Genomic DNA, 13644 nt, shown 5'->3' with positions numbered 1-13644 from the left:
ATGAAAGTGAGGTAATGGCCTGGCACACACAAGTGTGAAACCGCTCTGATGGCTCACTGCTTTGTGGCGTGACCATGGACAGGGTCACAATGAGCTTGAACTGGATTCCAAATTGAGTTAGAAGCGTTTGTCAAGAATGGAAACTTGCTTTCTCAAGACCTTCTGGGAGACTTGGTGAGAAACCAGAGTCAGCATTTTGGAGCGAATGTAAGTGGTTCAGGGATGTATTGCTTAGGCAGGCTTAAAGCCAATCACAGTAGTCAGGGCAGGAGGTAATAAAGACGTGTATAATTTTGGTTGGCAGATGGGGCGGGTTGGGAATGTTGCATACTGGGATCTGACATGCGGAAAGCAAAGAGGCCTACCGTGAAGGTGGTGACTGTGACAAGAGGCTCCTCTGCTGCTCTCCAACAGAGGGCCATGCTGACTCTGGTTTCTCTTCATAACGCACAAGTCTTTCGCCTTTTACTAAAGACTTCCGTGGAGAGGAACAAACATGAGTTGAATATATTTTGGCAGGCTTTGCTGTATGGCTGAGCCTTATGAAATTGTGAAAAGTCAAAGAGCTGTCTAGGTCAGAAATCAAGCGCCACAAAGGAGAGCTTGGGGCGAAGTGATAAGCAGCAGCCATTGTTATGCACACCTACGAGCGGGGTACCACAACAAGTGAGATTTGTGCCAAGAGCTTGGCGTGGACATCAACACTTGGGGCTTATCAGCTTCCGGCCTTTTGGCTAAGATTGATTGGAGACGGACAAAGCTTAACAAAGAAGGAACACAATCGACACAAAGATGACCAAGGACAGACAAGCCCAAAGGTTGGGGTGAGGTACACGATACGCTTCCAGGTGGAACCAGTGGAGGAACTTATGATGTCGAGAGACTGGTTCTGCAAAAGGTCATCATGGAACAACTGAGTCTGAAGGTCGAAGATGTGTACTGTATCCAGTGGAACCAGCCAGAAAAAGCCTTCGACGTTACACTGGTAAGCGAGGATGTGTATTCAAGAGTGGCTGAAGCCTGTAGAAAGGAGGCTGGGAAAGATTCATGGCGTTACAAGATCCTGAACCTGGACAGACCAAATTTCAGAGCAGTCACGGTGCACACTTACAACCCCTTCGTCACCGACCGAGCACTAGCTGCTTTTTGGGACAGCACGGAGAAGTGGTGACTAGTGCTAGGTATCTAAAAGACACAGGGGATTCTGGACAGGAAGAAGGCAGTTTCAGGTGCTGCTGAATCCTGACCCAGAAGGTCCTGGAGGACTGAAGCATCCACCCGCTCTTTTCAGCCTTGGTGGGGATCGCGGTTACCTGTTTACTCCCGGCAACCAGCGTTCTGTCGGCGTTGCAGGCAGTCTGGCCATACAGAGGCAGGCTGTTCCGGAGCCTGCTGCCGTACCTGTGGCCAAGGGGCCATGAGGCCAAAGACTGCTGAGGCCCAAGGCCTGTCATGGATGTGGGGACTGGGCCATCTGTACCGCAACTGCCTAGCCGAAGGAGGACCTTCGCGGAAGTGGCCAAGTCCACTGGAGAGCCGGAAAAACCAAGGATCCAGGAATGGGACCCGTGCCTGCAGGAATGGCTCAAGCACACCAATACAGGCAGAGCCAGCAGCGGATCTTTCTAAGGGGAACAGAGGAAGCCCCCTGGAGAAAGGAACAACCGGAAGGGCCACTGGGGATGCGAAGCCCAGGTGCCCGTGACAACGCAGGGGATTTCCCTCCCATCAACCAGGTCCACCCACCTCCAAGGTCAAGAAGGGGCACGGAAAGGATCGCAGGCTTTGGAGCGGGGAAGACAATTAGAAGCGGAGAGAGTAAGGAGGGGCCATAGTAAAAAATCAAAGGGGAAGGCAGCGGGGCAGAGGACAGGACCAAGAGAAGGAGCTGATGGTGGGATGGATGGGGGTAGGGCAGCAAAGAAGGGCTGCAGAGGAGGAGGACATCAGGAGCGGGAAGGGGCAACACAGGGCTGGGGAGGTGGAGAGGCTACGGAGCAGAGCGGAGGAGATCCAGGTGATCTGCTGCCGTAGGTTTGGGGTTGGAGCTGGAGTTACCTCAGACCTGCTCAATATACCATCCCCTTTGGGGGAGGATGCATATGAGGGACCCAACAGGCCATCAACATCGCCTAATCCAGTGCCCTTTTCCTGGGGGGAACAGATGGACAGTGAGGACCTCTTCTTGCTGTAGGGAGTTTTTTTTGGGGTGTTTTGGTACGGTAAAGACTTTAAAAATACAAATTATAATGACTGCAGTTAAAATTCTTTCATTAAATGTAAGAGGAATGAGGCCGGTTAAAAGAAGGGTTGTTTATGATTTTGTGGACCAGCTGCATGTTCAAATTTGTTTATTGCAGGAGGTTCATTTACGGGACAAGGGGGATGTTGCAAAATTCTCAAGGGAGTGGACGAAAGGGGACTCAATCTGGAGTGTGGGGGGGGTCCACTCTACAGGTGTCGGGATTTTGTTTGGTGTTAAAGAGATTAGGGTGGAGGATGTTTTCATAATTGTTCAAGGCAGGATAATGGGTGCTGACATCACATGGGGGACAAGCAAGCTGAGGGTTTTTGTGGTGTATGGACCACAAACTCAGAGGAGCAGCGAGAAATGTTTGAGTTAGTAGAGCCACACCTGGCCACCAATAGGCAGGTAATTGTAGGGGGATTTCAATGTGCAGTTAGGTAGGGGGACACCAGCGATAGTTATATCTCCACCTGATGGCCAGACACGGGCTAGTAGATGGGGGAGGATGGTCAGGCCACTGGTAGATGGTCCCACATGGCGTAACTCAGTGGAGCGTTTGAGCGTCTGGACTACGTGTTTGTAGAAAAGTCTTTGAGTCTGGTGTCAGGTCGGCGGCTCCCTGTGTTCTTCTCTGACCATGATGGGCTGCTGTTTGAGGTGCGCCGTGCCTGCCTGTTTTCGGGCGGGGGTACTGGCGCCTCAATATTAGTGTATTAGAGGAAGACAAGTTCAAACAAGGTTTCGTACTGTTTTCAAAAACCTTCTAGGACTGAGACCAATGTGTCCTGGGGTGATGGAGTGGTGGGAAGTAGCCAAGCGGATACAAATGTTTGCGATAAGTACTGTAAAGGAAGGTGAGGTTGGCCAAGAGGGGGTGTTTCGCTTACAGCGCCTCCTCGAGCTCGAGTACAGCAAAGGAAACTGCGGCAGCACTGTAAATCAGCGGGCTTGTGACTTCCTCAAAGTAAAGCAGGAGGTCTTTGAGGCAGGGCCGGGCCTACCTGTTGCAGGCGCGCGAAGTTTCCTGGAGAAGCACGAGACATGTTCCGCCGTTTCTTCGGCTCAATGCAGGCTGACAGGAAAAGACAGGTACAGACCCGGGATCAGGGACATGCAGGAAGGTGGTGTCGGAAGCAGGTGAGATGGTGAGTGCCACTACTGACCACTACCGCACAAGCTTCCAGGAGAAGAGGTAGATGTAGGGAGGGGACTTTCCTGGACTTACTGACCAAGCAGGTGCCGTCGGACATAAGCGCAGGCGTTGGAGGCCCGCTCACCCTCAAAGAGCTCGAGGTGCCCTCTGTAAAATGAACAAGCGGAAGGTGCCGGGCATCGACGGACTGCGGTGGAGTTTTATCTCAAGTTCTGGGAGATTCTCGGGCCGGTAGTGTTGGAGGTGTTGTCCGCAGTACTTCTCACAGGTGTAATGGGAGGGACTATGGCTACACGAGTGATCTCCCTTCTGTTTAAAAGGAAGGCAGCCGACCTCGGCAACTGGCGGCCACTGACCATGCTGTGTGTGGATTATAAGCTTCTGGCAAGGTCCTAGCCGATCGTCTAGGCACAGCCCTTCCACACGTGGTCCATGTGGACCAAACATGCGGGGTGGCGGGCGCTCGGTGAGATGGAATCTCCAGCTCATACGAGGCGCTGCCTCAGGCGAAAGACAGACACCTGCCACTTATGGTGGTTGGTCTCGACCAGGCAAAGGCCTTTGACAGGGTTCACTGGGGCTATATGTTTAGGGTATTGGAAAGGCTAGGCTTTAACAAGGGTTTGTCGGATGGTTGCGCACATTATACACAGGTGTGGGAGCACAGTGTCAGTCAGCGGTCACTTAGGGGAAGTTTTCAGGTTGCACTCAGGGTAAGACAGGGTGCCTCTCACCGCTGCTCTACATCCTCTATATAGAGCCCCTGGCGGCAGCCATTCGGGCTGACCCAGGGGTGAAAGGTTTCCTGGTTCCCGGCAGCAGAGGCCTACGGGTCAAGCTGTCACAGTATGCGGATGACACCACACTGCTGCTGGACAGTGATGCATGCCTGATCCGATCTTTGGAGATTTTCCATGATTTTGGTCGGGGGTCTGGAGCACAACTGAATCGTGCCAAGTCCTCGGTCAAGTTCTTTGGGCGCTGGAAAGAAAGGATGGACGTACCGGGAGGGCTGTCGCTCTGCACAGGACCACTGAAATTACTAGGGTCAGCTTTGAGACAGCCCACAGTGCCACAATCAACTGGACCGGCGTATTTCAGCAGTCCAGAGAAGAAGCTTGCGCTCTGGAAGAGCAGGTGCCTGACTTTAATAGGGAAGGTACTTGTACTGAAGGTAGACGTTCTGCCATCCCTCCTATATCTGGCATACATATACCCACTGCCAGTCAGCATGAGGAGACCTCTCATGCGCCTCGTGTTCGGAGTTCTATGGGGTGGTAGATATGAATATGTGGCGGAGTTTCGCATGCTGGCTGGTATAGAAGCAGGAGGAGGATGTGCCACACCTCCCGCTGAAGCTGGACTGCATTTTGTTTCATCCTTGTGCAGAGAACTATCCTTGCCGATAGAGGCACCCCTCAGGCTACTTCCTGAGGCTCTGCTACGCATACCAAGCTAGGGGTTGATGGTCTGGAGCAACTTGGCACCCAGGGTGGAGCAGCAGCCATGGCATTTCAACCATGCAGCCAGGTGGCTGCGGGCTCATCCTGAGGCCTCCGACACAGCCATAAAAATAAATCACAGAGCCCTCTACAGAGAGGTCAGTCAGGGAGTAGTCGCACCTCCAGTGGTGGGGACCCCGTCAAAGATTTGGAGGGGGATACAGCCACGGGGGCTTGACAAGGGCTCAAGACCTAAATTGGTTATGCCTGCACAAATGCCTGCCAGTCCGGGGAAACCATGTACCCGGCATGGGTTGGCAAGATCCCAGCGTGCCTCGGACAACCTGTTCAGGAGAAACGGTCAGGCATGTCATGTGGGACTGTCAGTGGCAAGGGTAGTATGGGGTAAAGTGGGAGACGGCTAGGGCAGGTAGTCACAGGATTATATCTGACCTGGACCAGGGTTGAAAGAGGTTTAGGCACAGGGAATGGTCCTTTTAATGTCCCAATATGGAAGATTATAAGTATAACAAAGAGGAGTATCTGGTCGGCCAGGCAAGACCTGATAAAGACAGATAAAGACAGTGGGGTGGAAGGGATAATGAGGAGGGTGGAAGCAGATGTAAGGGAACATCAAAGGGACATTGAGAAGTGGAAACATGCAGCCCTAGAGAGGTGGAAAGGAGGGTTTGGGTGGATATGGTGAAAAAAGAGAGGAAGGCACAAGGAGTTCTTTGGACTGTTTTATTTTTTCACCTTTTAGTTTTCACAACATGGAATGGGTAGGTTTGGAAAAATTAACATTCTATACCTGCAAAGGGGCACATTTGGGGATGAAGGTTGTATTAAGGGATGATCATACGTGATGTTTGATTTGTATTGATTTGTATTTAACTGTCGAAAGTTTTTGTAATAAAAAAAAAAAAAAAATCTGTTCTTATCAGTTTAATATCTGATATGTCCTCTATATGAGGACTACATATTAAGCAGATTTTGGCATGAGGGCAGAAATTTGGAGCTTGCTCCTTTCTCTCCACGCATCGACCTAGCATTGCAGTGCCGCTGGGAACGGTGCACTCTGTTCTTACCTTGTAGAAAACCAAACACTCAAACAATTGTCGCGTATCAAAGTGAATTCTACACTGGCTCAATGAAAGTGAGGTAACGGCCTGGCACACACAAGTGTGTGAAACCGCTCTGATGGCTCACTGCTTTGAGCGTGACCATGCACAGGTCACAATGAGCTTGAACTGGATTCCAAATTGAGTTAGAAGCGTTTGTCAAGAATGGAAACTTGCTTTCACTCAAGACCTTCTGGGAGACTTGGTGAGAAACCAGAGTCAGCATTTTGGAGCGAATGTAAGTGGTTCAGGATGTATTGCTTAGGCAGGCTTAAAAGCCAATCACAGTAGTCAGGGCAGGAGGTAATAAAGGCGTGTATAATTTTGGTTGGCAGATGGGCGGGTTAGAATGTTGCATACTGGGATCTGACATGCGGAAAGCAAGAGAGCCTACCGTGAAGGTGGTGACTGTGACCGAGAGGCTCCTCTGCTGCTCTCCAACAGAGGGCCATGCTGACTCTGGTTTCTCTTCATACGCACAAGTCTTTCGCCTTTTACTAAAGACTTCCGTGGAGAGGAACAAACATGAGTTGAATATATTTTTGGCAGGCTTTGCTGTATGGCTGAGCCTTATGAAATTGTGAAAAGTCAAAGAGCTGTCTAGGTCAGAAATCAAGCAAAGCCACAAAGGAGAGCTTGGGCGGAGGTGATAAGCAGCAGCCATTGTTATGCACACCTACAGACGAGGTACCACAACAAGTGAGATTTGTGCCAAGAGCTTGGGGTGGACATCAACACTTGGGGCTTATCGTTCTCGGCCTTTTGGCTAAGATCAAGTGTAGTATCTGTTCTTATCAGTTTAATATCTGATATGTCCTCTATATGAGGACTACATATTAAGCAGATTTTTGGCATGAGGGCAGAAATTTGGAGCTTGCTCCTTTCTCTCACGCATCGACCTAGCATTGCAGTGCCGCTGGGAGCGGTGCACTCTGTTCTTACCTTGTAGAAAACCAAACACTCAAACAATTGTCGCGTATCAAAAGTGAATTCTACACTGGCTCAATGAAAGTGAGGTATGGTAACGGCCTGGCACACACAAGTGTGTGAAACCGCTCTGATGGCTCACTGCTTAGTGGCGTGACCATGCACGGGTCCTAAGAGCTTGAACTGGATTCCAAATTGAGTTAGAAGCGTTTGTCAAGAATGGAAACTTGCTTTCCTCAAGACCTTCTGGGAGACTTGGTGAGAAACCAAGAGTCAGCATTTTGGAGCGAATGTAAGTGGTTCAGGGATGTATTGCTTAGGCAGGCTTAAAAGCCAATCACAGTAGTCAGGGCAGGAGGGTAAAGACGTGTATAATTTTGGTTGGCAGATGGGGGCGGGTTGGGAATGTTGCATACTGGGATCTGACATGCGGAAAGCAAAGAGGCCTACCGTGAAGGTGGTGACTGTGACAGAGGCTCCTCTGCTGCTCTCAACAGAGGGCCATGCTGACTCTGGTTTCTCTTCATAACGCACAAGTCTTTCGCCTTTTACTAAAGACTTCCGTGGAGAGGAACAAACATGAGTTGAATATATTTTGGCAGGCTTTGCTGTATGGCTGAGCCTTATGAAATTGTGAAAAGTCAAAGAGCTGTCTAGGTCAGAAATCAAGCGCCACAAAGGAGAGCTTGGGCGGAGGTGATAAGCAGCAGCCATTGTTATGCACACCTACAGACGGGGTACCACAACAAGTGAGATTTGTGCCAAGAGCTTAGCGTGGACATCCAACACTTGGGGCTTATCGCTTCTCGGCCTTTTGGCTAAGATCAAGTGTAGTATCTGTTCTTATCAGTTTAATATCTGATATGTCCTCTATATAAGGGACTACATATTAAGCAGATTTTGGCATGAGGGCAGAAATTTGGAGCTTGCTCCTTTCTCTCACGCATCGACCTAGCATTGCAGTGCCGCTGGGAGCGGTGCACTCTGTTCTTACCTTGTAAGACCAAACACTCAAACAATTGTCGCGTATCAAAGTGAATTCTACACTGGCTCAATGAAACTGAGGTAACGGCCTGGCACACACAAGTGTGTGAAACCGCTCTGATGGCTCACTGCTTAGTGGCGTGACCATGCAGGGGTCACAATGAGCTTGAACTGGATTCCAAATTGAGTTAGAAGCGTTTGTCAAGAATGGAAACTTGCTTTCACTCAAGACCTTCTGGGAGACTTGGTGAGAAACCAGAGTCAGCATTTTTGGAGCGAATGTAAGTGGTTCAGGGATGTATTGCTTAGGCAGGCTTAAAAGCCAATCACAGTAGTCAGGGCAGGAGGTAATAAAGACGTGTATAATTTTGGTTGGCAGATGGGGCGGGTTAGGAATGTTGCATACTGGGATCTGACATGCGGAAAGCAAGAGAGGCCTACCGTGAAGGTGGTGACTGTGACCGAGAGGCTCCTCTGCTGCTCTCCAACAGAGGGCCATGCTGACTCTGGTTTCTCTTCATAACGCACAAGTCTTTAGCCTTTTACTAAAGACTTCCGTGGAGAGGAACAAACATGAGTTGAATATATTTTGGCAGGCTTTGCTGTATGGCTGAGCCTTATGAAATTGTGAAAAGTCAAAGAGCTGTCTAGGTCAGAAATCAGCGCCACAAAGGAGACTTGGGCGGAGGTGATAAGCAGCAGCCATTGTTATGCACACCTCTGAGCAGGGTACCCAACAAGTGAGATTTGTGCCAAGAGCTTAGCGTGGACATCCAACACTTGGGGCTTATCGCTTCTCGGCCTTTTGGCTAAGATCAAGTGTAGTATCTGTTCTTATCAGTTTAATATCTGATATGTCCTCTATATGAGGACTACATATTAAGCAGATTTTGGCATGAGGGCAGTAATTTGGAGCTTGCTCCTTTCTCTCCACGCATCGACCTAGCATTGCAGTGCCGCTGGAACGGTGCACTCTGTTCTTACCTTGTAGAAAACCAAACACTCAAACAATTGTCGCGTATCAAAAGTGAATTCTACACTGGCTCAATGAAACTGAGAGTACGGCCTGGCACACACAAGTGTGGACCCTCTGATGGCTCACTGCTTAGTGGCGTGACCATGCACGGGGTCACAATGAGCTTGAACTGGATTCCAAATTGAGTTAGAAGCGTTTGTCAGAATGGAAACTTGCTTTCACTCAAGACCTTCTGGGAGACTTGGTGAGAAACCAGAGTCAGCATTTTGGAGCGAATGTAAGTGGTTCAGGGATGTATTGCTTAGGCAGGCTTAAAGCCAATCACAGTAGTCAGGGCAGGAGGTAATAAAGACGTGTATAATTTTGGTTGGCAGATGGGGCGGGTTGAATGTTGCATACTGGGATCTGACATGCGGAAAGCAAAGAGGCCTACCGTGAAGGTGGTGACTGTGACCGAGAGGCTCCTCTGCTGCTCTCCAACAGAGGGCCATGCTGACTCTGGATTTCTCTTCATAGCACAAGTCTTTGCCTTTTACTAAAGACTTCCGTGGAAAGAACAAACATGAGTTGAATATATTTTTGGCAGGCTTTGCTGTAGGCTGAGCCTTATGAAATTGTGAAAAGTCAAAGAGCTGTCTGGGTCAGAAATCAAGCGCCACAAAGGAGAGCTTGGCGGAGGTGATAAGCAGCAGCCATTGTTATGCACACCTACGAGCGGGGTACCACAACAAGTGAGATTTGTGCCAAGAGCTTGGCGTGGACATCAACACTTGGGGCTTATCGCTTCTCGGCCTTTTGGCTAAGATCAAGTGTAGTATCTGTTCTTATCAGTTTAATATCTGATATGTCCTCTATATGAGGACTACATATTAAGCAGATTTTTGGCATGAGGGCAGAAATTTGGAGCTTGCTCCTTTCTCTCCACGCATCGACCTAGCATTGCAGTGCCGCTGGGAGCAGTGCACTCTGTTCTTACTTGTAGAAAACCAAACACTCAAACAATTGTCGCGTATCAAAAGTGAATTCTACACTGGCTCAATGAAAGTGAGGTACGGCCTGGCACACACAAGTGTGTGAAACCGCTCTGATGGCTCACTGCTTAGTGGCGTGACCATGCGAGGTCACAATGAGCTTGAACTGGATTCCAAATTGAGTTAGAAGCGTTTGTCAAGAATGGAAACTTGCTTTCACTCAAGACCTTCTGGGAGACTTGGTTGAGAAACCAGAGTCAGCATTTTGGAGCGAATATAAGTGGTTCAGGGATGTATTGCTTAGGCAGCTTAAAGCCAATCACAGTAGTCAGGGCAGGAGGTAATAAAGACGTGTATAATTTTGGTTGGCAGATGGGGGCGGGTTAGGAATGTTGCATACTGGGATCTGACATGCGGAAAGCAAGAGAGGCCTACCGTGAAGGTGGTGACTGTGACCGAGGCTCCTCTGCTGCTCTCAACAGAGGCCATGCTGACTCTGGTTTCTCTTCATACGCACAAGTCTTTCGCCTTTTACTAAAGACTTCCGTGGAGAGGAACAAACATGAGTTGAATATATTTTTTTGCTGTATGGCTTTGCTGTATGGCTTATGAAAGTGTGAAAAGTCAAAGAGCTGTCTAGGTCAGAAATCAAGCGCCACAAAGGAGAGCTTGGGCGGAGGTGATAAGCAGCAGCCATTGTTATGCACACCTACGACGGGGTACCACAACAAGTGAGATTTGTGCCAAGAGCTTGGCGTGGACATCCAACACTTGGGGCTTATCGCTTCGGCCTTTTGGCTAAGATCAGTGTAGTATCTGTTCTTATCAGTTTAATATCTGATATGTCCTCTCTATGTAGGGACTACATATTAAGCAGATTTTTTGGCATGAGGGCAGAAATTTGGAGCTTGCTCTTTCTCTCCACGCATCGACCTAGCATTGCAGTGCCGCTGGGACGTGCCTCTGTTCTTACCTTGTGAAAACCAAACACTCAAACAATTGTCGCGTATCAAAGTGAATTCTACACTGGCTCAATGAAAGCTGAGGTTGCGGCCTGGCACACACAAGTGTGAGCCGCTCTGATGGCTCACTGCTTAGTGGCGTGACCATGCGGGGGTCACAATGAGCTTGAACTGGATTCCAAATTGAGTTAGAAGCGTTTGTCAGAATGGAAACTTGCTTTCCTCAAGACCTTCTGGGAGACTTGGTGAGAAACCAGAGTCAGCATTTTGGAGCGAATGTAAGTGGTTCAGGGATGTATTGCTTAGGCAGGCTTAAAGCCAATCACAGTAGTCAGGGCAGGAGGTAATAAAGGCGTGATAATTTTGGTTGGCAGATGGGGCGGGTTAGAATGTTGCATACTGGGGATCTGACATGCGGAAAGCAAAGGAGGCCTACCGTGAAGGTGGTGACTGTGACCGAGGCTCCTCTGCTGCTCCAGCAGAGGCCATGCTGACTCTGGTTTTCTCTTCATAGCACAAGTCTTCGCTTACTAAAGACTTCCGTGGAGAGGAACAAACATGAGTTGAATATATTTTTGGCAGGCTTTTGCTGTATGGCTGAGCCTTATGAAGTGTGAAAAGTCAAAGAGCTGTCTAGGTCAGAAATCAAAGCGCCACAAAGGAGGCTTGGGCGGAGGTGATAAGCAGCAGCCATTGTTATGCACACCTACGAGCGGGGTTACCTTACAACAGTTTGTGCCAAGGCTTGGCGTGGACATCAACACTTGGGGCTTATCTTCTCGGCCTTTTGGCTAAGATCAAGTGTAGTATCTGTTCTTATCAGTTTAATATCTGATATGTCACTCTATATGAGGACTACATATTAAACAGATTTTTGGCATGAGGCAGAAATTTGGAGCTTGCTCCTTTCTCTCCACGCCGACCTAGCATTGCAGTGCCGCTGGGAGACGGTGCACTCTGTTCTTACCTTGTGAAAACCAAACACTCAAACAATTGTCGCGTATCAAAAGTGAATTCTACACTGGCTCAATGAAAGTGAGGAATGCGCCTGGCACACACAAGTGTGTGAAACCGCTCTGATGGCTCACTGCTTAGTGGCGTGACCATGCAGGGTCACAATGAGCTTGAACTGGATTCGAATTTGAGTTAGAAGCGTTTGTCAAGAATGGAAACTTGCTTTCCTCAAGACCTTCTGGGAGACTTGGTGAGAAACCAGAGTCAGCATTTTGGAGGCAGATATGAGTGGTTCAGGGATGTATTACTTAGGCAGGCTTTAAGCCAATCACAGTAGTCAGGGCAGGAGGTAATAAAGACGTGTATAATTTTAGTTGGCAGATGGGGGCGGGTTAGAATGTTGCATACTGGGATCTGACATGCGGAAAGCAAGAGAGGAGCCTACCGTGAAGGTGGTGACTGTGACCGAGAGGCTCCTCTGCTGCTCTCCAACAGAGAGGCCATGCTGACTCTGGTTTCTCTTCATATGCCACAAGTCTTTCGCCTTTTACTAAGACTTCCGTGAGAGGAACAAACATGAGTTGAATATATTTTGGCAGGCTTTGCTGTATGGCTGGCCTTATGAATTGTGAAAAGTCAAAAGAGCTGTCTAGGTCAGAAATCAAGCGCCACAAAGGAGAGCTTGATGTGCGGAGGTGATAAGCAGCAGCCATTGTTATGGCACACCTGAGCAGGGTACCACAACAAGTGAGATTTGTGCCAAGAGCTGGCGTGGACATCCAACACTTGCTTATCGCTTCTCGGCCTTTTGGCTAAGATCAAGTGTAGTATCTGTTCTTATCAGTTTAATATCTGATATGTCCTCTATATAGGAGGACTACATATTAAGCAATTTTTGGCATGAGGGCAGAAATTTGGAGCGCTCCTTCTCTCCACTGCGACCTAGCATTGCAGTGCCGCTGGGAGCAGGTGCACTCTGTTTCTTACGCTTAGAAAACCAAACACTCAAACAATTGTCGCGTATCAAAAGTGGATTCTACACTGGCTCAATGAAACAGAGTATGACCTGGCACACACAAGTGTGTGAAACCGCTCTGATAGCTCACTGCTTAGTAGCGTGACCATGCGGAGTCACAATGAGCTTGAACTGGATTCAAAATTGAGTTAGAGCGTTTGTCAGATGGAAACTTGCTTTCCTCAGACCTTCTGGGAGACTTGGTGAGAAACCAGAGTCAGCATTTTGGAGCGAATGTAAGTGGTTCAGGGATGTATTGTAGGCAGGCTTAAAGCCAATACAGTAGTCAGGGCAGGAGGTAATAAAGCGTGTATAATTTTGGTTGGCAGATGGAGGCGGGTTGGGAATGTTTCATACTGGGATCAGACATGGAAAGCAAAAGAGGCCTACCGTGAAGGTGGTGACTGTGACGAGAGCTCCTCTGCTGCTCTCCAACAGAGGCCATGCTGACTCTGGTTTCTCTTCATTGCACAAGTCTTTCGCCTTTTACTAAAGACTTCCGTGAAGGAACAAACATGAGTTGAATATATTTTTGGCAGGCTTTGCTGTATGGCTAGATTATAGGGTATGAAAAGTCAAAGAGCTGTCTAGGTCAGAAATCAAAGCGCCACAAAGGAGAGCTTGGGCGGAGGTGATAAGCAGCAGCCATTTGTGCACACCTACGAGCAGGGTACCACAACAAGTGAGATTTGTGCCAAGAGCTTGGCGTGGACATCCAACACTTGGGGCTTATAAACTACTCGGCCTTTTGGCTAAGATCAAGTGTAGTATCTGTTCTTATCAGTTTAATCTGATATGTCCTCTATATGAGGACTACATATTAAGCAGATTTTGGCATGAGGGCAGTAATTTGGAGCTTGCTCCTTTCTCTCTGCTCGACCTAGCATTGCA

The 13644-nt window shown here is 48.8% G+C and overlaps 17 non-coding genes and 1 pseudogene across 17 annotated transcripts; all 18 read left to right on the top strand.

Moving 5' to 3' along the window:
- Positions 1-424: 424 nt before the first annotated feature.
- On the top strand, positions 425-536 carry LOC124853312. Its single transcript, XR_007033655.1, has one exon. It is a non-coding gene; the product is annotated as a U5 spliceosomal RNA (small nuclear RNA).
- Positions 537-5743: 5207 nt separating this feature from the next.
- Positions 5744-5925, top strand: LOC124853053. The gene has a single exon (XR_007033455.1). It is a non-coding gene; the product is annotated as a U2 spliceosomal RNA (small nuclear RNA).
- A 493-nt stretch (positions 5926-6418) lies between these two features.
- On the top strand, positions 6419-6530 carry LOC124853325. The gene has a single exon (XR_007033668.1). It is a non-coding gene; the product is annotated as a U5 spliceosomal RNA (small nuclear RNA).
- Positions 6531-6709: 179 nt separating this feature from the next.
- On the top strand, positions 6710-6900 carry LOC124854185. The gene has a single exon (XR_007034433.1). It is a non-coding gene; the product is annotated as a U2 spliceosomal RNA (small nuclear RNA).
- A 498-nt stretch (positions 6901-7398) lies between these two features.
- LOC124853311 lies at positions 7399-7510 on the top strand. Its single transcript, XR_007033654.1, has one exon. It is a non-coding gene; the product is annotated as a U5 spliceosomal RNA (small nuclear RNA).
- Positions 7511-7689: 179 nt separating this feature from the next.
- LOC124854356 lies at positions 7690-7879 on the top strand. The gene has a single exon (XR_007034600.1). It is a non-coding gene; the product is annotated as a U2 spliceosomal RNA (small nuclear RNA).
- A 497-nt stretch (positions 7880-8376) lies between these two features.
- Positions 8377-8488, top strand: LOC124853343. The gene has a single exon (XR_007033686.1). It is a non-coding gene; the product is annotated as a U5 spliceosomal RNA (small nuclear RNA).
- Positions 8489-8664: 176 nt separating this feature from the next.
- Positions 8665-8853, top strand: LOC124854252. The gene has a single exon (XR_007034496.1). It is a non-coding gene; the product is annotated as a U2 spliceosomal RNA (small nuclear RNA).
- A 491-nt stretch (positions 8854-9344) lies between these two features.
- Positions 9345-9453, top strand: LOC124853932. The gene has a single exon (XR_007034248.1). It is a non-coding gene; the product is annotated as a U5 spliceosomal RNA (small nuclear RNA).
- A 177-nt stretch (positions 9454-9630) lies between these two features.
- Positions 9631-9821, top strand: LOC124853429. The gene has a single exon (XR_007033772.1). It is a non-coding gene; the product is annotated as a U2 spliceosomal RNA (small nuclear RNA).
- A 492-nt stretch (positions 9822-10313) lies between these two features.
- LOC124853267 lies at positions 10314-10426 on the top strand. The gene has a single exon (XR_007033610.1). It is a non-coding gene; the product is annotated as a U5 spliceosomal RNA (small nuclear RNA).
- A 176-nt stretch (positions 10427-10602) lies between these two features.
- LOC124852994 lies at positions 10603-10790 on the top strand. The gene has a single exon (XR_007033407.1). It is a non-coding gene; the product is annotated as a U2 spliceosomal RNA (small nuclear RNA).
- Positions 10791-11275: 485 nt separating this feature from the next.
- Positions 11276-11384, top strand: LOC124853994. The gene has a single exon (XR_007034289.1). It is a non-coding gene; the product is annotated as a U5 spliceosomal RNA (small nuclear RNA).
- A 171-nt stretch (positions 11385-11555) lies between these two features.
- On the top strand, positions 11556-11745 carry LOC124852782. Its single transcript, XR_007033205.1, has one exon. It is a non-coding gene; the product is annotated as a U2 spliceosomal RNA (small nuclear RNA).
- Positions 11746-12244: 499 nt separating this feature from the next.
- Positions 12245-12354, top strand: LOC124853941. The gene has a single exon (XR_007034256.1). It is a non-coding gene; the product is annotated as a U5 spliceosomal RNA (small nuclear RNA).
- Positions 12355-12530: 176 nt separating this feature from the next.
- On the top strand, positions 12531-12717 carry LOC124852942. The gene has a single exon (XR_007033358.1). It is a non-coding gene; the product is annotated as a U2 spliceosomal RNA (small nuclear RNA).
- A 483-nt stretch (positions 12718-13200) lies between these two features.
- Positions 13201-13309, top strand: LOC124853712. The gene has a single exon (XR_007034051.1). It is a non-coding gene; the product is annotated as a U5 spliceosomal RNA (small nuclear RNA).
- A 176-nt stretch (positions 13310-13485) lies between these two features.
- Positions 13486-13638, top strand: LOC124853056 (annotated as a pseudogene).
- The last annotated feature ends 6 nt before the right edge of the window (positions 13639-13644 follow it).

This window comes from Hippoglossus stenolepis, chromosome 10 (genome assembly GCF_022539355.2).
Source record: "Hippoglossus stenolepis isolate QCI-W04-F060 chromosome 10, HSTE1.2, whole genome shotgun sequence".
Classification (NCBI taxonomy): Eukaryota; Metazoa; Chordata; class Actinopteri; order Pleuronectiformes; family Pleuronectidae; genus Hippoglossus; species Hippoglossus stenolepis.
Note: the sequence above shows the minus strand (reverse complement) of the source record. Positions and strands in the feature narration are given on the sequence as shown.